General features: G+C 42.4%; 1 long non-coding RNA gene across 1 annotated transcript; it reads left to right on the top strand.

The window, feature by feature from the left end:
* Positions 1–1,287: 1,287 nt before the first annotated feature.
* LOC135301058 (uncharacterized) lies at positions 1,288–15,911 on the top strand. The gene is made up of 3 exons (XR_010362807.1): positions 1,288–1,386; positions 11,749–11,860; positions 14,709–15,911. It is a non-coding gene; the product is annotated as an uncharacterized LOC135301058 (long non-coding RNA).
* Positions 15,912–21,140: the final 5,229 nt, after the last annotated feature.

Below are 21,140 nucleotides of genomic sequence, written 5' to 3'. Positions count from 1 at the left end.
CCCAGCAAACACACTGTTGTTTTAAATACTTCTTTTTTAAAAAGTTACTTTTAAGCCAGCAGTTTAGAGGAAGTTTTGTGTTGCTGATGCAAGGCCTTAACTCCTTCTGCAAAAAGTAGCACAAGTGGCCCTTTCAGAGTTCCACAGCTCCCACACATCCCACAAATCATCAATCTGGGCAATTCTGACGTGCTTGTGCTCCTCACAAATAAAATTTGACATAATAATCAGCATACTGCTGTTTGCCATTACATCCCTCTGTGCATCCTTTCTGTACTTCCTTTTTAGCCTTTCTAACACCAAACAAAATAATGGTGCAGTCTTCACAAAGAGGACAAGAAGTGTTTTGTTGTACAGCTCTACAGTAAAGATTTCTGCATGGTTTGAATGGATTTCTGCATGGTTTCTAGGGCTTGCCTTCACTGAAAATGTGGATTTAGTTTGTGTATTCGTCAGGGTGCCACTTGAACTGCGTTGGCACCAAGAGCAGACACGCTCCAAACCGATGCTGAGGGTAATTTGATTAGCAGCAGAGTGGCTGGATCGAAACTGATTAACTCAGAATTCAATCTGCCTCATCCCTGCTGCCCCGCCAGGACCAGCAGCTCCTCTGATGGCCTTGGTGTGACCGTGGGTAGCTGTGGATGGCTCCGGGCAGCTGAAGGAATTCCTGTGTAGCAGCAGCAGGTGTATCCATGCTGGCTTTATACTGTTAAGAGCAGTAGGACACAGTAGCAGGGCTCCAGCAGGCCCCATTCCCTTTTTACCACTCCTTAGGACGGGACCAGGAGGAGTGGAGAGCAAACCTTGCTCCATTCCTGATGTCACTCCTGTGGCATGCACCTCAAGTGATAAATCACCCCTCGTGCTGAAAGGCCGCCGAGCTCTGGGTGAATTCCACTTGCATCATCACCAGTAGGTCTGGCAGGCAGTGCCAGCTCCGTGCCCAGCCACATCCCTGAGATCTCCCACCCAGGGGGATGGGATGCAGCCGGGAACCGCCTCCCTGCGGGCTGCACGTGTGGAAGGAAACCTCGCGTTCTCACTCTCACCCATTCTTCTTCAATGTATTTCCCCTCAGCTAAGTAAGCAAAAGCTTTGCAGCACAGCCACAGGGGGCCCGAGGCGGTCTTTGCCTAAAAAATGGTGGTGATTATGTAAAAAGGCACCTCCCCGGTGTCTGATCCAGCACATTCCTCAGCACTCCTGAAATTCAGGGAGGCCGCTCCTCAGTGCGAGGTCCCTAACACCCGGCTCCTCTCACTGGCTCCTCTTCTGGGCAGAGGCAGGCAGAGCAATCGTCTTGGCAGGAAAAAGGAGCTGAGCAGCTGACCTGGAGGTGGGAATGATGGATTTTTGTCTTCTTTGGCTCTGGAAAAAGAAATGGTATGATATTGGCAATTATATTTTATGTGGGTGTTGATTTAATTTTGTCATTCTAAAAAAAGATGAATGTAATAAAGAGTGTGGGCTTGCTTTCCCTTCAGTTTTATTTCTTTTAATCTGTAAAACTCTGTTTAGGCTAAATGGAAAATTTCAGTATTGAAGCAAGATTTAATAAGCCTAAAGTAAATTCTATATGTATTCTATGTTTAGAAACAATTAATTAAAATAGTTTCGGTGCCAGAGCTCCTCAACCAATTAAAAATATTTCTTTTGCCTTTTGCTGTAAGAAAAAATCCACAGAAAGAAGGAGCCTGACTACATTTGAGAAATTACAGGCAAAGAGATTTAAATGATCTTTTGATAGAATCCAAAGGGCTTACACTTGACATCATAAAAATATCCTTCTCTCAAGCCTTTTATAGTTACAATTATCTTGGTTGGAACAATACTAGTTTAAAAAATTACTTTGAATGAAGTGTGATTTTGAAGTTGTCTGAATCAAAAATTTTTTTTCAGTTTTGCTTTCTCCATGAAATTTCATCCCCTGTTGGCATCCATGACCTGTCCATGTGACAAAGTCTTAATGGGAAGCAGCTATTCTCTATTTTCTCTTATGCAATACATTATGCAATGCAGGAGGCTATGCCATAATTTTGATGCATGTGATTTTATTCCATAACCTAAGTGCTCTGCAAAGCAAACTCCTCATCTCAGTTTTATTGCCCATTACCAGATTGCAGCTACAGTGCCATATTACAACAGTGACAGTACAACTTTTTCTACAGCAGTTTCTTCTTTTTCCTTGACATTTCTTAAATCTAGGCCTCTGCCACAGTGTTCACTCTTGTTTCTTAAAGTTGAAAGTAGATGAAATAAAATATTTCAAGACCTCATGCTTGAGAAATGAGACAGTTTCACTTGCCAGGTATTCTGTTTTGTTTTGTTTTATCCCTTAGCAAGTCAGTTTCATTTATTTTATTTTAGGTGAGGCTTTGTACTTGCAAGCAGCTCTGGAAGTTGGGTTGGTTACGAAATCATTGTAACCATCTCTGGGACCTGTAGGCAGTTTAAGTCCTCAGGCTCTGTAGTGGGTGGTCCATCAGATGGCATTGGATGGTGAGTCCTGCCCAAACCTCTGAACCTGGGTGCTCTCTCCACAAGCAGGAACCACGGGAATTAGAAAGAACTACAAGTCTTACAGGCCTTAAAACCAAATATCTCTCTTTATGTTGTCCTGGCTTACAGAGCCTGCAAGTTCTGCAGGAAGGGAGGTCCACACCACAGCCAAAACACCTGAGCAAAGTCTGAGCTGGAGCTGAAGGACTGGGGAAACAGCCACTCAGACTGTATAAGAAGGACTAAATCCAGGCATGATGAGTTATGTGACATTTCTTATTTATTGCTGGAGAAAATGTCAACAACCCTGCACCATAAAACTGGAGCAGAGCATGTGCTTCTTCATCAGATTGAAACATTCATTTCCCTTTCACCCACCCATCCACCCCCATTCCAGCTACTAGAATAGAAAGCACAACTCCTTTTCTTTCCTTTTTTTCACTATTCTCTAGAGCTACATTAACAAATGGATTCCAAGCGTGTGAAAACAAACCAGTGAGAGAGCCAGCAGAGGAATGCATCACTGGTTTGTTACCTGTGCTTTTCAAGGAACAAAGCACAACTTTACACTATATTAGTAACCACTTTTAGTCTAGAGTTCATTGTAGGCAGTGCTGCTGGCTCCCTGTTGATTGTAGCTAATCAATCATTATATTTATTATTAGCATATTTATCTACGTACATTCTCCAAACATATTCCATTCAGATAAATTTGAACAACAAGAACGGGATAGAAGAACATTTAAAATAACCCCAATGCTGAATTTTATCAGCGATGAGATTCAGTTCTTGTTCGTATTCATGTATATTTCAAACTGTATCAAGCCATAATGGCCAAATTCAACATTGGGAACTGAGGAAAAACGTGGCTCACTTCTTTCTTCATCATCTTCCTGGCTGTTCTTGCAATGTTTCCTTATATAACGAGTTTATGGAGTAGTCAAACAGTGAGTGAATGTTGTGGAAGCAGAGATATTTGCTGAAATCAGCATCGTGTTCTTCCTTTTTTTGTGTCTTCAGTCAATTGCCCAGGATGCCTCATTTATCTTTTCTCTCTCAGAGGCTTTGGGGAATTCTGTGCTTCACAACAGTGTCATAACACTTCTAAAGCAAGCACAGAGGCAGGGGCACTGCTTTAATGAAGAGGAGCTGTTTGATGGAGGTGGGTGGAGGGAGGTGTGAAGAAGATGGTGATGCTGGGTTTGTAAGTGACTGATGCTGTGCAGCAGTCAACCTGCCCTGCTTTCTGCTCACCACTCGCAAGCTGATGAAAATCAATCACTCTCACAGCAGGTCCAGTCCTGCTCCTCTTTACATCAAAGCACAAAAATAAAATACTACTCACTTCAGTCAAAGCAGGAGCAGGCTCATATCCAGCATAATGAACTTCCTCGTGTCCTTCAAAAGCACAGTCTGGTCCAAATGCAAAACATTAGTCTGCACTGGTGCCATTTCTGCCAGATCCACTACTGGAAGGTGCTTGCCATTTCTGAAATGTGTTGGACATTCCCAAAAGATGATGGCCACTGACACTGGGGAGAGAGGGAGCACTCACCCCTCACAGTGAGGCTCAACACCTTGCAGGATGGAGCCCCTGACAAGGCAGGATTCCTGAAGGGAAAAAGGAATATGTGATCATTTGGCTGAAGGGAGCAATGAAAACCTGGAGTAATCTCCTCAGACCACTTCTCTCCTTGCCAAATAGTCAGTGTGAGGAGTGATTGGCAAGTTGTGCACACTACAGAGCTGTTCACTTCCAGCCTTGGGCTCCTTTTGCAGCCTGCCAGGACCAGGAGCAGAGGCACAAAGCTGGAACTTGACACATGCTGGCAACCCACAGCTGAGGCACGGCCTACTGTAGTGGTTTGTCAGGAGTGAAAGGTTTTACTGACAACATAAGCACACTGCTATTAAAAGTGACAAAGTTCTGTAGTACCTGAATGACCCCTGCTCCACACGTGCAAAGTTTTCCCACTCACGTCGTTTCAGTGGTGTAATTATAATCTAATGAAAAAATATCCAGGGTAAACAAGCTCTTGGGGGGCCCCTGCCAGATGACACAGGTCACAGCAGCTCTCATGTTGCTCAAATCTGTGTCCAAGACTGGGAAGAGAATCAGGGAGCTGCAGCTGCCTTGCAGATAGCACTAGATCTTCTGCTGTGCTTGATCTTAAGTGAAATGCTCCAAGGAATCTGCTTCATGTTTCTCAGAAATCTTGGGAGGCTGATTGTCCCAAGGTTCCAGGTGAGAAGGGAGAGGTGATCTGAGTGTATATGATAACTGGAAAAGCTCTTTGTTTCCATTTCATGCCTGTGGTACTACCTAAATGTGGACAACCATATCCAAATAGTTACAGATATTTAATGTCACAAACAGTTAATGACTGACTCCATCTCAAAACATCAGCCTCTCCAAACTAATTCAGATACTCAAGAACTCATCAAGTACCTCAAATACAGCAGAATGGAAATCAATAGTTCAAATGCCTTTAAGATATGACAAAATGTCTTCAAAAGTATTTCAATTATGCGTGTGTGTGTGTATATAAGATGCCTCTATTTTCATGTCTTTCTCTGAGAAACAGCTTGCTCAATTTGTCTGCCTCTGATGCCAACACAGTGGTCCTGCTGCTTCAATCCTGAAACGTCAATCTTTTAAGATGTTTCTGTTTCATATTCTCATTTTCTTAGAACAACTTCCCCTTCTCATCCATGAACTATTAACTGTCACTGATAGCTGGAAAGCAAAGACATTGCCTGCTGGGGACACAAGAAAGTGTGGTTTAGGTCACAGGAAAACCAGACTGTGAGGTATAATAGGAACAATGTCTTTTTGCTCAGACAACTCCTCAACTGCCCTAGGCAGGTAGGACAGAGCCTCAGGAAACAGGAATGTTTAGATGCAGTCATGGCTGCAAAACTTGCAGCTGCACTAAGATAAGTTAGATTTTCTACAGTGCCACCAGTATAAAGGACAAATTATTAAAACTTTTGGATGAGTCAGAGTAATTCCCTGTAGCATCCACTTTGGGATGCAGTGCTTAGCTTCCCTGGGTGCCTGGAAGCTGAACCACAAGCTGTTTACTCCCAGCACCTTCTCCCTGCCCATCAGTAGCCTCTCCACTGTGCTGGAGATAGGCACACAAATGTGCATTGTTGGGACTCAAATCTGCAAACACTACAGCTGTACTTCAGTCCTGTGAGCACTCCATTGACATTTTGCATTGCACACAGCAGTAAGTGTCTGGAGGATCAGGCTCCTGGTGATTTACAGGTACATCACTTCAGGTTCAAAACAATGCTGGTCATAGGAAGGCAAATAATTCTGGTCTCTCTTAAAGTAGTAAAAATCCCCCAAATCAAACACCATTGCCTAAAATTAGATCCACAAACAAGTGACAGAGATTGCACAACATTCATTATAAGGTTTGCCAGGATTTTCCAGCAGAAAGGACTCGGAAGGAAACATAGATCCACTCATTAGGACTTCTAATATCACAGTGAGTAAATTACTTTTTAAAAACATCTTGCATTACAGGGAATATTCAATCTCAGGGGAAACAAACAGGCTCTGAGCAGCTTACACTTTTGGCAGCAGCCCAAGATAGCATGAGGCACAAATCGCACAAATCACACAAATGTCTGAGTTTGTGTAAATTCTGTGCTCAACATCTGCACGAGCTTTCTTTCTAACTGTAAAAAAAATTGTAGTGCATGTTTGTTTCTTTGTCCAAAATTCAAACATCAATGATGTTATTAGACACGTCAGAAAAATTATGATTGCTTCTTGGATCTGAATCTTTTGTATCCCCTCCCTCTACCAGATATGTAACACCCCATGTGACTGATCATGTACTGACAGTCAATTAAAACCAACAAAAACCAAGAAAAAGAAGGCTGATCACTATGCTGTGATTTATCTCCTTTAAGGGATTAATTCCTGTTAATTTAACTACATTAATTTAAAAGACCTAATTTCTGTTAAAATATAGGTGGTATTACCATGCAGGAGGTATTGAGGACTAGAAATGTGGTTATTTGGGCATTAGAACAGTCTATAAATATTTAAAGCATTAAACCCCAGAGAAGGTTAATGTAACACAGGAAAGTAACATTAGAACTACTTGGGTGAATTGTTGAATGGAAAAATGAACAAGTCTGAATATATTTGAATGTGGAATAATGTCCCGATAAGACAAAGCTGGTACTGTATTACTTGACATTGTTTCAGTGACAATCCCTGAAGAGCATTCAAAATCTACTGTGTTAAAACATGCAAAATGAGGGATGCATTAGAACATGAAACTGATTACTTATGCAAACTGTTATAGACAGAACTCATCACCCTGATTTGAAGAGTAATGACTTCATCATTGTCAGTAAAATTCATCATTGGAAACGCTTGGTTGATAAAAAAATACCCACCCTGAATATAGAAATTTTCTTGGTCATCCACCCCTCCTGTTTCAAAACCAAGACATCCACCCTCTTCAGTGCCTGTAAAACTGGTAGCACCTGTACACTACACCAGGATATTAAGCTGTTCATATCATTTAATCAATGCTGTTGAGAGCTCTGTGCAGGGGAGAATAGTAACCACCACTGTGGTGTGGTTTCTGACCTGCTTGTTAGCAGCTCAGCTAACTCAGCTGGCTGGTTCAGAGTTTTTAAAAATGCAAGCTGACAACACCATGCTCTAAATGTTGGACTAAGCAATTTCAGAGTGCAAGTTTAGCTTACTGTCTTGATTCCTTTTTCTTTCAAGTTTGCTTGGTAAGAAAGAAATATTTTTGCCTTTAAAAATCTGATCATAGACAGACAGACAGACAGCATTTACCTGTATTTATTCACCTGGCTCTACTTTTTCAGGGAACACTCTTAGTCTGGACACATGATATTAGGAATGCTGGAATACAAACACAATCCTAACTGCTTTTTGTTTGAATCCCATTAATCTCTGCCAAAGTAAGCCAAAAATTGTATATGGCAGCTTTGCTTGTCAAGTCTTCTGTTACCACTCAGAGATTTACTCTGTGGATTTTGAGAACCTTCTACTTGCTGAGGATCACAAAATGCTTCCCTCCAAAGGGAGTTCTGTACGTGCAGGGTTTTGAGAGGACCAACACAAAGCCCTTCAGAGAGAGGCACAATGGAGTAGGAAGTTCTGATATGTCTGCCCAAGAGCAAAACAGGAGAAAGGCAGCTCTCACATATCTGGGGCATTGTGAATTTAGGAGGAAAATGAAGTACTGAGGCAGAAGGTGGGGAAAAAAAAAGTTACAAGCCCATTCATAAGGGTTTTGGTTTTTTATAGTACAAATAGACTTTACCAGTGACACTACATGCTGGATCAGACCTGTCAGAAGGACAGGCAATTTCTGTAGGCAGACCACAGCACATTTTTTGTGACGTCATGAGAGAGAAACAAGAACTCAGCTGAACACAAATAACACACATTTCCTTCAGTCAGTTTTCACTTCCAGCCTCAAAACTACGCCTTTTTGTTCTTCACACTTTGCTGTGTGAAATTGTCCCACTAACCCATTCAACCCTGTCCCTTCTCTGTGGTCCTCAAGTAGTTCACTCCTTATTCAGATTATTGAGACACACAGTACTTCTCCCTTAGCCATCTATGGATTGTTTTCCTACCTGAATCCCAGATTGCACAATGGGGATGATTGCTGCTTACCTAATGTTTGTTATAAAACCTGTGACAGCATTTTTTCCTTGCTGCCGTACAAGAGGAAATAGCATTTTATTTGAAATGCTGTGCTGAGTGTCAACATGAGAGGTGTTTTAAAAGAGCTGAGAAGTATGCTGTCAGGAAAATGTTTCCAGGCCTACCTTCCCTCCCACATCCAACTGTGTTGAAATAATCAAATGCTGTCCCACTCGTACTTGGGAAGAGGATGACTAACAGCAGCTAATTACTGCTCAATCTGTTGCCCTCAGCAGCTATTGGTCTGAATCACACCCACTGCACCGAGGGGGCACAGTTTGTGTGCAGTGCTCTGGAGGCACCTTAATTTTTGGGGTCTTCCTTGGGATGCAGCAACCAGGACAAGAGCTGCACGTGTTAAGATCCTACCAGAGAAGCTGCTGCCACCATGCCTGACTGAGCAGATGGCCTGACCAGGCTGGCTGTGAGCCTCTCTGGGCCAGCCCTGTCCTGCTGGGACCCTGGGCAAGCCAGTGTCACACTGTGTGAAAGGAGAAGGTGGTTACTAACTTCTTCCTGCTGCATCCTCGTGCAGCAGAGGCTGAACCTCGCTCAGAGGTACTGGATATTAGTTCCTGCTTTCTTCCCAGTTTGCTGCTGCAGTAGCAAAGAGTTGGCAGAGGGCCTTCTGTATCACACTTGATCTGTTGACACTTGCAGCAGTGCTGGACTCTAACACTGTAGGAGTTTCCGTCTGGAGAAATATGGTAGCCCTTCCTGCCTCCTCATTCCACTCCCTACGGAAAAACTCCCTTTTGTTTTCCCAAATTCTGGGCCAAATAAAATATACCAAAATAACACTGGAGACACAGAAGGAATCTCTTGCCTCAAACTTGGCCTCGGAGCAATACATGCAACCATTAGTTGTCTCACAAGTGAAGTCATGTGGGTGGAATCCAGGCAGGGTTTCACCAGCAGGGACTGAAGCTTTGCCCTGGCTGCTCTGCAAACAGGTACCCCCTTGTTTGTGGTGGCCACAATGACCACTTACTCTGTTTTCATGCCTGGAGAATCCAGCATTACACTCTTCAGCTGGTTAATTTAAAACTTTCTAGGAAAGACAGGGACAGAAGGTCTTGAACTGTGGTGGTGTACTGCCTGCTGGCCAGCATGCTGTGGCATTTCAGTGTTACACGGAGAAGAGGCAGGAAAGCAATACTTTCATCAGAGTTATTAGAGTTCCTGCCTCACTGCTGAAGCTTTTTATTATTTCAGCAGTATTCTCCTGAGTAATCATGGAATTCTGCTGCACTCATTTAATGTATTCAACACCTGACACCTGAGCCAGATGTTGACTTTCTATAGCATAACCCACCTGCACAAAGGCACCAGTATTGTCCTGTCTGTGCAGGGCACAGCTCTGTTATGGGGAGCCCCTTATGTGTGAGACAGCCCCATACAGAGACATTACAGAGCCTCCTTTCTTACTCAGAGCTCCTCAGTGTCATTCCAGGCTCAAGCATTACACCATGAAAGAATCTGGGATTTGGTCTAGAGCTGATGATGTAGTATGGTACTGTTCTTTATTTGGAAGTAAGATAAACATTATTATCAAGCTTCTGTCATTGCTGATGCCTGGGGCACCTCTAATGCATCTCAGTTCTGCACAGTTAATGCTGCAGTCCCTTTAAGACAAGGGACTTAGAGAAGGTTTCTCTAAAATGTAAATGTAGCTTCTGTTTCTGCTGTCATGGGTTTGAAAAGCATATTACTAAGTAAAACCTGTTTAATTTATCCTACCTGGTAGAGATTTTCACCCCTGTATGCAATCAGTGTCAAGACAATATGTCTGGTGATAATGAACAGCCACACACTGTGTGCTGTAACTTCAATTCTTTTTATGGAGCTTTCATCTCTTCCCAATTCCATCTGCCTCCTGTGCTAACAAAGGCCATATGGCTCTTCAGAGCCACCTATGTGCTGCTTAGGTGGGATGCAAGTGTCTGAAGCAGCTTTTGCTCTTCTGAGGAAATTTCCATTTCAGGTACAGGCTGAGAATGGGGTCACCCACTGGTTGTGGACACTTCTGGGATGCGTGGCCTTAAAGACCAAAAGGGATCTTCACCACAGCCTGACCAGACACCCTGTTTAACCTCTGCTGTAGAATGACACCTGTTCTCCTCTCCTAAAAGTGCTGCCTGAGCCACATTAGAACTGTAGATGTATTCAGCACCTAAACGAGGTCCTGAGGATGGCCCTCTGCAGCTTGGCTCCAGCCTGTCATGGAGAATGTCATCTAGTACAGACAGCAAGCTAATTTATACCAAGTGAAGTGCTCAGTCTCCATTTTCTCCTCCTTTCTCTACATTCCTCTCCTCATCTGGTTCTGGTTTACTGTTTTCAGATGCAAATTGCTTGTGAAAATGTATATATCAAATATTTTATCTTAGAAAGAAGTTCTCTCTGATGGTCTAGCAGATTCTCAGCAGCAGCATTATTTAACATATGTTCAGAAAAGAACTTTATGTCTCTAGCTAGGCTTTTACACTTGACTCTAATGTGCTCTCACCTTTATATGGAAACACTTCAGTGCTGACAATGAGACCCTTATTCATGGATATAGCAGACACTGCCATCACCTCTAGATCACAGCAATTCAGGAAGTGTGCTCTGGGTGTCTGCAGAGAACTCAAGGTAACAATTGCATGAATGTTCATAGGATCGTTGGTTAAGTAACAAGAGGAATGATGTTATTTTAAAAATTAAATAATAAAATGTGTGAGGATTCCAGCACTAGTCCACTTTTCCTGCTGTACAAGTCCTCCTCCTCTTACCTAACTCCCTCTCGTATGAAATCCAGGTTTCCTCAATTAATTCCTGACAAACAGCCTTGCTCTAGCTTTTGTGTCCTTTGCTCCACATTCTTTAGATTTTTCTTATAGATGTTATAGCTGAGATTTTTCCCCTCTTTTTGCTTCTTTTTATCACATTCCCTTGCTCTTGCACCCACTCCTCCTGGTTAACTTGTTCTCCACCTCTGTCTGCCTTTCCATCCTGCCTTCCCACCTTGGGTATCATCACCACCTGCTCTGCTCTGAGCCTGCAAAGCCTCCATCAGAGGAGACCTTTGAGAACAGGTTAGACTCACATTTACCAGAAATAGCATAAGTACAGTTCATTCTGCCTTTGGGCAGGAAACCAATTAAAGGACTTACTGAGGCCCCTTCCAGACCTGCGTCTTTCTGATTCTATTATCCCTTGCATTAGTGGGAGAGCAGTAATGGAGCCACACTTCTTGGCACACACATTTCCAAGAGATTGTTATCTTGGACCCTTGGGCTTGCAGCTGGAGATCCCCTTTTGGCTGCCTGCAGGGGAGCACAGGCTGCAGCCAGTGCCAGGGCTCAGGCTTGCCATTTTGGCTTCAGAAATGACTTAAATATCTCAGCCTGTTATTTCCATAAGGTTATCAAATTACCTTCTTTTTCAGTTATTCTATTTTTTTTACAAATACAATGGCCGTAGATACTTCTTATTAAAATGGGGGTCTGTACTCATGGTGAATAAATTTGTATTTATCTTTGCAGATAATTCTGCAGGTAACGCAGGCAGCACACAATGCTCCACAGTACATCCTGGAACCATTTGGAGTACAGCTACTCTTTCAATCAGCTGATAAATTTGCTGTCAGGTGTGCAGGTAGGATATCCCAGTTAAGAAATTCAGCTCCTTCAAAATTATTAATTAAATTCCTTGGTAAATAGCTTTATAAAGAGTAAAAAAAAAAAAAAGCTTTGCTGCACGTAAAAAACATTCTAGAATGAATGCCCTATTATTCCCATCCAGCTGCAAATTGCTGTTATCTGTTCAGAACAATTAGCTTATTATCCATCCTCTTAAAACCTGATACCAGCCCATCATCTTGGAGCCCGAAGTATAAAGCCATTCATTAACTTCCTTATACTTTGGGTCAGCCTGCAAAAACAGCTCAGTGTTCCAGCATCCTTCTCCGTGGGGTTGCTCATTATCAGCTATCAGCTTTTGTGCTAACAGTTCCACATGGAGCACAAAGAAGAAGCCAGAGCGTTTGCCTGTGGTTTTCTATGATTTTAAGCCCTTTGGACTGAACTCACATCAATATTGTTACTGGTGTACTTAAAATAATAGTCGAAAGAATAGATGACTGGAAAAAGGTGAGGTGGTTTGGGGAGGAGGAGGAAATACCAATGCTGCTGGAAAAACAACTTTTTTTTAAAAAAACAGTGTTTCAGTGAGGCAGGTTTTACAACAAGCACCGCTGACTTCTGTGGAGTTGCTCCTAAATTGTACTGAGAGAACTGAGGAAAGAGTAGAAATTTTATAGAGGTATGAACCAGTTAAAACATTAAAAAACACTTCAAACAAAATGGATCTTTGAAACAATCAGAAGTTTTCAGAACTCTGGTACAGACAGTCCAAAGCTCAAAGGCTTTCAGGCTTGTGTAACCCTCTGAAGTAAATCCATGCAGCTCACTGGGTAGAGAACTCATAAAAAGCATTTTCAAAATCAAAGGCCTGACTACTATATCGTTTCCTTGGGAAATTAGACTGTCCTTGTGCTGTTTGCCAGGTTTTAGTCACCTATCAATTACAACATGAGGTGTACTTGTGGGTCATAGCAATTAATTTAATTGCTTTCTGCCTATTCCTTGAAAGTACTCCTGGCTAGCTGTTAGTCTGAGAGGGAATTTGTAAGTGTAAGACATTATTTGTTTTTTCAGTTGTGCTCTATATTGTTTCCTTACATTTCTGTGGTTCTGTTTCCTCATTGTTTTCATTGTCCTTTGGATCTCTGTTTTGCCAGAACACAGGAGCACCTCAGACAAAAAAGGTAAAGCATGGACAAAAAAACCCTGAAAATAAAATCTTGTGATGTGATTGGAATCTCTCTTTTTCTTCCCATTGCTTCCAAAGAAAAGCTACTTGCTGTCACACGTGGGACAGCACACAGCAGGCTGCTCACCCCAACAGAGATGCTCCATGTCCCAGTGCTGCTGTGGCACTGTCCCTCTCTGGGTGCAGAGTCCCCACCCCTGTCTGGTCTGGGGCTGCTGAAAGGTGAAGGTTTAGGTGGGGCTGGCAGAAGGACACGCTGTCCTTTCCCCTGGCTGGGCTGGAAGCAGGGAGTGCTGGCCCTCTCAGAAGCTGGCAGCAGCAGCTGCTCCAGCTCTGAAATGACAAGTGCACAGGTGCTGGGAATTTGCCCAAGGGCACGGGTCCCAGATGAGAGATGCAAATAGAGGAGAGGAGATGCAGTGCTTCAGAGGGGGATGGACACAGAGACAGCCCAACACAAAGGCAGTCCATCCTCTAGGGTATCCACCAGGCTGGCTCGGTCTGGGAAGAAGCACAACAGGGATTTTTTTTCCTATTTGGTGGGTTGAATTGTTCCTTGCCTTTGATTCATTATGGGGAAAAAGTCTTAAATTGAGATGCTGTCAGGCAAGTGCCCTTGGTGTTCATTATCATAAGCTGGCAGGAGGCAAGACTGGCCTGTGGTGGTAAAGAACAGAAACTTTCCTCTATCAGCATCTTCCCATCCAAGCTGTTTGTAAAGCTATTCCGCTTTCTTCCCCCGTTTTCACCTTCCTGACTGAGGGATGCACACTGCCAGCAGCCCTGAGTGGTGAGGGAAAACATCTGGTGGTGATGTTCCAAACCAGGGAACAGGCAGGGAAGGCTCAGAGCCTCTGTCTGCAGGTGACCTGGATAAAATACCAGTTTCCAAGGATGCTGTTTTCATTCAGATGGCCAGGTGCTGTCTGACAGGAAAAATTCCTTTCTATACCCGTTTTAGGAGAAGAAGAACTATTCTTCAAACAGTAATTCTACTATAATAAGAAGAAAAAAAAAGCCCCACGTGAGTCAGGATGAAGTTAGTTACTCATAAATTGTTGATTTTGGAATCCTGTTTCAGGCATCCAAAAGCAAGATGGTTGCATTCTCATGCTAACTCACAATCCCCAGAATGCTTTCAATTTGCTATGGATTATATACTGGGAGAGACTGTGATTCTCTTTTGCCTTAGATCAAGGTAAGCTTGGAACTCCAACATGATGGGCAGCCACAGATGCCTGGTATAATTGGGTAGCCTGGTCAGCATTTACACAAGACTGGAGAAGTTTGTGAGAAATGCTTTTGTTATCATATTTCTTGGCTTCCACTGCATGGGTTTTTTTTGGTAAAAAATTATAACAAACTAAACCACTCCACATTAGTTAATGGGCACAGAAAAAAAAATTCCTGTGGGAGGAATTTTTTTTTTCTAGCATAATGATAGATTTCACTAGGAAAAAATTCTGTTTATTCCAAAATAAACTGTTAGCATTCTAAGCCATTTCTGTGGGGTTTTATCTATCATAATCTAATCAGAACTATTTTTAGAACAGCAGTGCATAATAATATTAGGCAGCACTGATCTCTGAGACAATTTGAGACTCCCAGTCGAGTTTCTGCTAGAGATGTGTGCCATAAAAAGCCCCATCACAGATTTGCCCCTTTGTTGCAGAGGCTGCCAGACAGATCAAGGACTTAAAGGGCCTGCCATTTGAAGTCTCTGCAGTTTGAAGATGTGCTGTCAGGGATCAGCGTGGAGAAGGCTTTTGTTCTGCTGCTGGAGTAAGTGTTTGCAGATGAAAGGAGAACGCCTGCGCCTGGGCCATCAACCTGACACTTTTCCAGGCATGAAATTCACTTAGAACTAAGCATGGGATGGTGGACTGAAAAATAACATATATTTATTTTGCCTTTGCTTACTGCTTTGAGGAGCACCCCAATCATTTCATAAAGGAATACTGATACATAATTAACCTGCTGGAATGGAGGATTTACAGCATAAAGAGCAGACATTTGAAATTTCACAAGCAAAGTTCTGAGGCTATCTTACAGTAATTGTTTCCATTACTTTCAGTGTGTTTTGATCAAGCCCTTAGCACTTCTGGAGGAGAGGTATTTGGTCATCTGTCAAAAAAATCTGTGTCACAAAACCATCACAGTAGTAGGATTTTTTAAGCACGAACATAGGTATGATTTGATGTCTTATTCCTTGAACTAACCCCTCAGATCGCAGGTGAAATGCACTGGGTAAGACAGTGAAAATACAAATTATTTTTCAGTCCACAGAGATTATTTTTTTAATGACTTTGACACCTTTAACTTATGTAAGGGTATGTAGCAATGTAATTTCTTTTGTGACCCTACAAAATTGAATATCAAAAAAGGAGAAAGGGTGAGTCTTTAAACCTTCAGCTTATGTTGTTAGACTGTCAACACACATGGCCTTCTCACTTTACCCATCATCCAGTGTCCCCACATACTCCTGCCAAGGAGCAGCTGACTTTATGCTGTATCCTCTGGTCAAAGATCTCCAAGCACCTAACGTTGTTCAGCACCTGATTATTTGCTGTAGCCACAGAAAGCACTTTGCTCATCCTTGCAATTCAGCCACCCCTGGGATGAGAGGCAGTGTTTTAGGTAGAGAGCAAGTATTACACAAGGGATCTAAGTATAAAGTACTGAGTATCATGTTCCTAATAAGTTTTGGAGAGAGGTAAACAAAGAGATTTACCAAGAAAGTGACACAGAATTTTTTTAGCTGACACAATTAGCTAAATCCCTGATTTTACTTCTGGACTTAAATAAAGCATTGCCTGCTAAATAACATGCTGGAGATTGGCTCAGGGGAAAATGCTGCCAACACTATTTTCTAATATTTTTTAGGAGAAAAAGCATGACCCTGTCTGCATTTTGAGTACCTTGTAGGAAGAACTTGTGCCCATAGAAACAGACATAATGGATGATTGTGCAGATGTAATCCCACCAGTTGGTGTCTACCACAAGGGCTCTGCTTTCTGCCAGAGGATGAGTCAATTATGGAGCCCTGGCAATCAAGGCTGGTATGAAGCACAGCACCTCTTCCTCCTCTCTTCTGCCTTGGCAGCCCGTGCTTGATGGCTCAGCTAGGATGGACACACTTAACCACACCAATGCTTTTATTCAGGCACACACAGGGAAAGGTTTGGTCTTGCTCCCATTTCTGGATTCCAGTGTGATTTAGGAGTGCAGGAGAAGGAGACTCACTGGAGAAGATGCTGGCATCCTTTGTACCAGCATTAATTTGAAGTGAATTTCTGACTCCAAGTGCCCTGCTCCAAATACATTGCAGTATAACTGAGAACAAAACATTAGTCTAAAGTACAAAATTTACGATTACTCTAAAAAAACATTACTCTAAAGTACAAAATTTACTATTACCCTAAAGTACAAAATTTACTGCTGCTGGCTGCATGAGAAAACAATTCTCTGTAACTTCCATAATCAGTGAGCAGATGACTTTGTGAGTAGCTGGCTGTAGCAGCCAAGTCTCGTACTTAAGCACAAAATAATGCAGGTGATCCCAGGCAGCTCCAGCTTCCTTGTGCTCCCAGGGCTTGGCTGTGCAGGCTGAGGAGCAGATGGGTTCTTTGGTCACATTACTCATTCAGCTGAAGCTCAGCACTTTGTTTAATGCTTTGCTAAGACTGGAGTGGCCAGCACGCTGCAGATTTGAACCTGTTCTTCCTACCACATCAAAGGAATCTGGATACTGGGCCAGATTTGGATCTCCCACCAGTTTTAACTGGTATAAACTATGTGATAACTGGTAACTGAACTGTGTGTAATAACTATATTACTTAAGATCTCCAAACAACTAATATGAGCACTAAGCAAGTAATGAAAGAGCACTAAAGCCCATAATGCTTTGAAACCAGTCAGTAATATAGTGATTGAAATATAATTATAAGAGTGATTTGAAATCCAGAATTTTTATAAAATAATACTAAGCATCAGTCATTGTACAAGCTAATACTGAGCATGATGCAATGATCCTGTTAAGTACTTAGGCCAGGAAGGATTTTACAACTACATTTCCCAGTGGTAATCAGAAACAGTCTTGTAGAAATAAATGCAGTTATACTGGTGTAAAAGCCCAGAATTCAGACCACAGGGCAAAAGAAGATCATGTGTTGTTTAGTGAATCGCTGCAATCTATTTTTTTTTTTTTTTTTTGCCACATTCCCTCATCTCACAAGCACATCTGGTGTTTTAGGAACATTGTATTCAACAGTGGTAAAGGACACTAGGGCCAAGAATAACAAATGAAAAATGAAAACACTGGAGCCTAATGCTGATCTCATATGGGTGTAAATCAGAGGGATTCCAGCAAAGCCTTTGGAACCACCCCAGTGAAATATTTCTGTCTGATTCAGGATCAAACTGTACAGACCAGTGATTTTCACTGTCAGGCCTGAAATTCTTCCATTCCACTGGGAAAATTTGCTGCAAAATATCTTTAAAAGAGCTTCTCAAAAATATCACAAATGCTGAGGAAGTGACAAAGCACAGCAGAAAGGCTTTAGTAGCACTTGTGTCTACACCAAGTAATGTAAAATACCCATCTAACCAGATAAAGCACAGGTATTTGATTTGCAATGTGCAGCATAAAAAATGGAGCTAGACCACTAATAAATATATATTTTGCATGTAATTATTGGGTCAGTACCTGTTTCCTCTTAAGCCCTTGAAAGACAGAGAAAGTCTTGCCACTGACTGCAGGGTGGGTTGTCCTCAGTAACATAACCTTCTGAATAATATGCATTATTGCACTTTGTATTTCTGCTCCTGACCTGAGGAATTGCCATAACCACAACACTTGTAACACTTGGCAATTTCACCAAACAGACTGTCTTTAAAATGTAAACAAATCCCAGCTGCTTGTTGACAAAATTGTTTGAAGACATCAGACTTTAAAACCTCTCAGTCCCTGTTTGTTGTAGGGAGACCTAGCAGGGAGGAAAAATGTGTGCATAAATATCTGTACAGAAACCACTTTTGAGCCTGAAAAAAATTCTGTTGGCCCTCAGAACCCCACAGGAAAACCCCAAAAGTAATTCAAGACACAAATCCAATAACTGCATTGAATTTCCTAATCTCACCTTCCACCACCTATTTTGCCTGATTGCTGTACACTTCTCGGGGCTAAATCACATCAAATTAGAACCATTGCAAAACCATGGGTCTTCTTCCTCCTGGAGACATGGTGCCAAAACATCAGTAAATTTTATGTTTGTCATTGTCAGGTGCTGCTGGTTTTATTTCACCCACTGTACTTATAGTTGTACCTTGTTAAATAACTTCCCTCCTCCCTCCTCTTTCAAACACTGATGGGATCTCCCCTGTCTCCCTTCAGGGCTGCTGTAAAGCTAACTGTAGTCAAGGGGACTTTTTGTGGATTTAAAGGGGCTTTGTAGGATGTACTGACTTTATTTATCCTCCACATGCTTTTCTTTTGAAACACTTATTTACAAATTATGTTTTCAGTGCCTTGCAGTCACTGCTGCTTCTGTTGTCTGCAGCTCATCAATACTCTGGGGACAAGGCAGCCCTCTGAAAACGATGCTCCAGGTCCTGCTGTACAAAATCTTTCCCTGTTTTTCTCCTTGTCCCTTTAGGTGAGGATAGGCTTTTAAAATCTGCTTTGCCAGAAGTCAGTAAGCTGCTTGCTTTGTAAACAGAGGAGTAACCTACTCAGGGTTGCCTCTTGTTTGAGTTGCATTCAATGAACACGGAGCCAAACAGCAGCAAGAATGCCTGACCTTAGAGACTGGAGTTCAGTAAGGAACTCTGAGATCTTGAGGCAAAGGGTTTCATATTACTGACTCCAGTGTCTTTCATTGATTAGACATTTTACAACTGATAGTGGCTTTCAAGGTTTATTTGGAAACTTTGTCAGGAGGGCAGAGATGGGGGAAGGGAGAGAGTAAGCAAGGCTGAGGGTTTCTTTTATATTTAATGTGTGGCATCAGGATGGGAATAAACAAAGGTGGCAGAAGGGAATGTCCTTAACACACCATTTCCAGATTTACCCCTCGGCTGACTGCTGGGTCAATTCTCTCTGGCTGTAGGTGGAGAGATGGGGGTGAATCCTGGAAGGAAGGGGAGTGCAAGAGAAGGAATCTGGGAGTTGTTCCTGTAGAGGATTTATTCCTTTCCTGCTTTCAACTGCAGCTGAAGCACATCAGAATGATCTGAATAACAGAAATTAGTCTGTGTGAACACCCCAGCTCTGTTCCACCTTCAAATTCTAGGTCCTTGGTTAAATTTCATACAGGTGAAATGCCACACAGGGAGCCAGGCAGCATCTGTTCACAGCATGCAAAATGTGCTCCTGGGAAGATCTACTCCAGGGTCAGAGTCAGGGAAGATTTTGTTCAGGCAAAAAGGGGGAAGAGAGGAAGTTTTATTTTGCTCAGTTCCCAAGGGCCAGATTCAGAGACTTTCAGAAATAAAGTTAAAGGAGCTTATAAGAGGGACTCCTAATTAGATGAGTTTTCCAAGATTTACCCTGGAAAATGGCTTTCAAAGCTTCCAGGCACAGCAAGGCTGGGAAACACTGCTGAGGCCAAACTCAGATATGGACCAAGGCCGTGAGCACTGAAGTCAGTAGAAATATCCACAAGGAAGTTTAGGTGTCAGCAAGGCTTAGGTTTAAAGTAAAATGGAAAATGTTTTGGTAACCAGCTGAGAACTCAGAAGTCTGTAGTATGGCTCACTAAAAGCTCATGCAGTGTTACCAGTGATCATGAAACAGGGGCTGTGTGGAGGGGGGCACACGTGTGTGCCTCCTGACCCACTGGTGTGGAAAAAGTTTCAAGTATCAGTCTGTCTCAAGCTAAGGAGACAAAAAGAGAGCATGAAGCAACCTGTAATTTCTGTAGGCTGTGGCTGAGCTGCTAAAAAGAGGGGGTGTGTGCTGGAATGCACATAACCCTTTTCTAACCTCTCACACCTTCCCGTGTTGAAGATAAGGGTTGACATGGGAGTTATTTGTCCACTCAAGCTCTCAAAGAGCTCAAGAAACTGCCAGTCAGGCTGTAGTCAAACTAAACTCCCTGTTTCTGGAGTGCTATCTTCTGCCAGGGTTAATTAATATTCTTAATCTACATTCCAGGTGCAGATTTTTAACTAAGGGAGAAAAAATCAAATAGTTTAGCAACCAGGAAAGAACACAGGGGCCTAAGAAACTCTTCTCCAAATGGGACACATCCTTCTTTTGTCAGACAAAGCAAGTCTGGGCTGTTAAGGTTTCTGGGAATCATCAATAGTCAGTTACCTGAGCTTCAGGAGGTGACCTTGGTCTCCTTACAACCTGATCCACCTTTATTCTCACTCTCACTGTGGTTTGCCTCAACATTTCAAAAAGTTGAAGAGTGCTAAAAGAATTTTTCTTGTCTAGAATCTGTCCTGGCCTTCTGGAGGAAAGTAGTGATTTTTCTCTCAAGGACAAAGAGAAAACTACTACTCAGTCAGACCCCACAAAAATTACAGTCTCTGTCCTGACTCCCATTATCAATCCAAATACACAGAAGATTATTCCTCTATTATTTCTCCCACTTGCACCCCTCTGACCATTTTCACCTGCGTTAATGCAGACTCCCAACAGTCCAAACCTCTCTGATCATTTAACAGGAAAATAGTTCAGATAGCAACAGCAGCACTCAGAGACCTATGAAATATAACCTATGAGGAGACAGCAAAAGAATTTTTGTTTTCTTAAATGCAGAGAAGACTGAACAGAGACATGATAACAGTCCTCAAAAATGTAAACAACTGTAGCAAAGAGGAAGGAAATAATCTCTTCTCTCCCACGTGGAGAGGATAAGAATAACAGGCTAAAATTGCAGCAAGGACTTTTTTTTTTAAATTATGTATTAGCAAAACCACTTGTAACTGCTAGAATGGTGTCACTGAAGCACTGGGATAGGTTGCCTTGGAAATCAACATGTCTGGAGCACTTTCAAAGCAGGCTGGATCAACATCTGTGTTAATGGACCAGATACCCCCGACCTGCTGTGCTCTTGGAGCTGGAGAAGGAATGGGTGACTCTTTAATATCCTTTCTA

This window comes from Passer domesticus, chromosome 5 (assembly GCF_036417665.1).
Source record: "Passer domesticus isolate bPasDom1 chromosome 5, bPasDom1.hap1, whole genome shotgun sequence".
In the NCBI taxonomy this organism is placed as follows: Eukaryota; Metazoa; Chordata; class Aves; order Passeriformes; family Passeridae; genus Passer; species Passer domesticus.
This window is presented reverse-complemented; position numbering and strand designations above follow the sequence as displayed.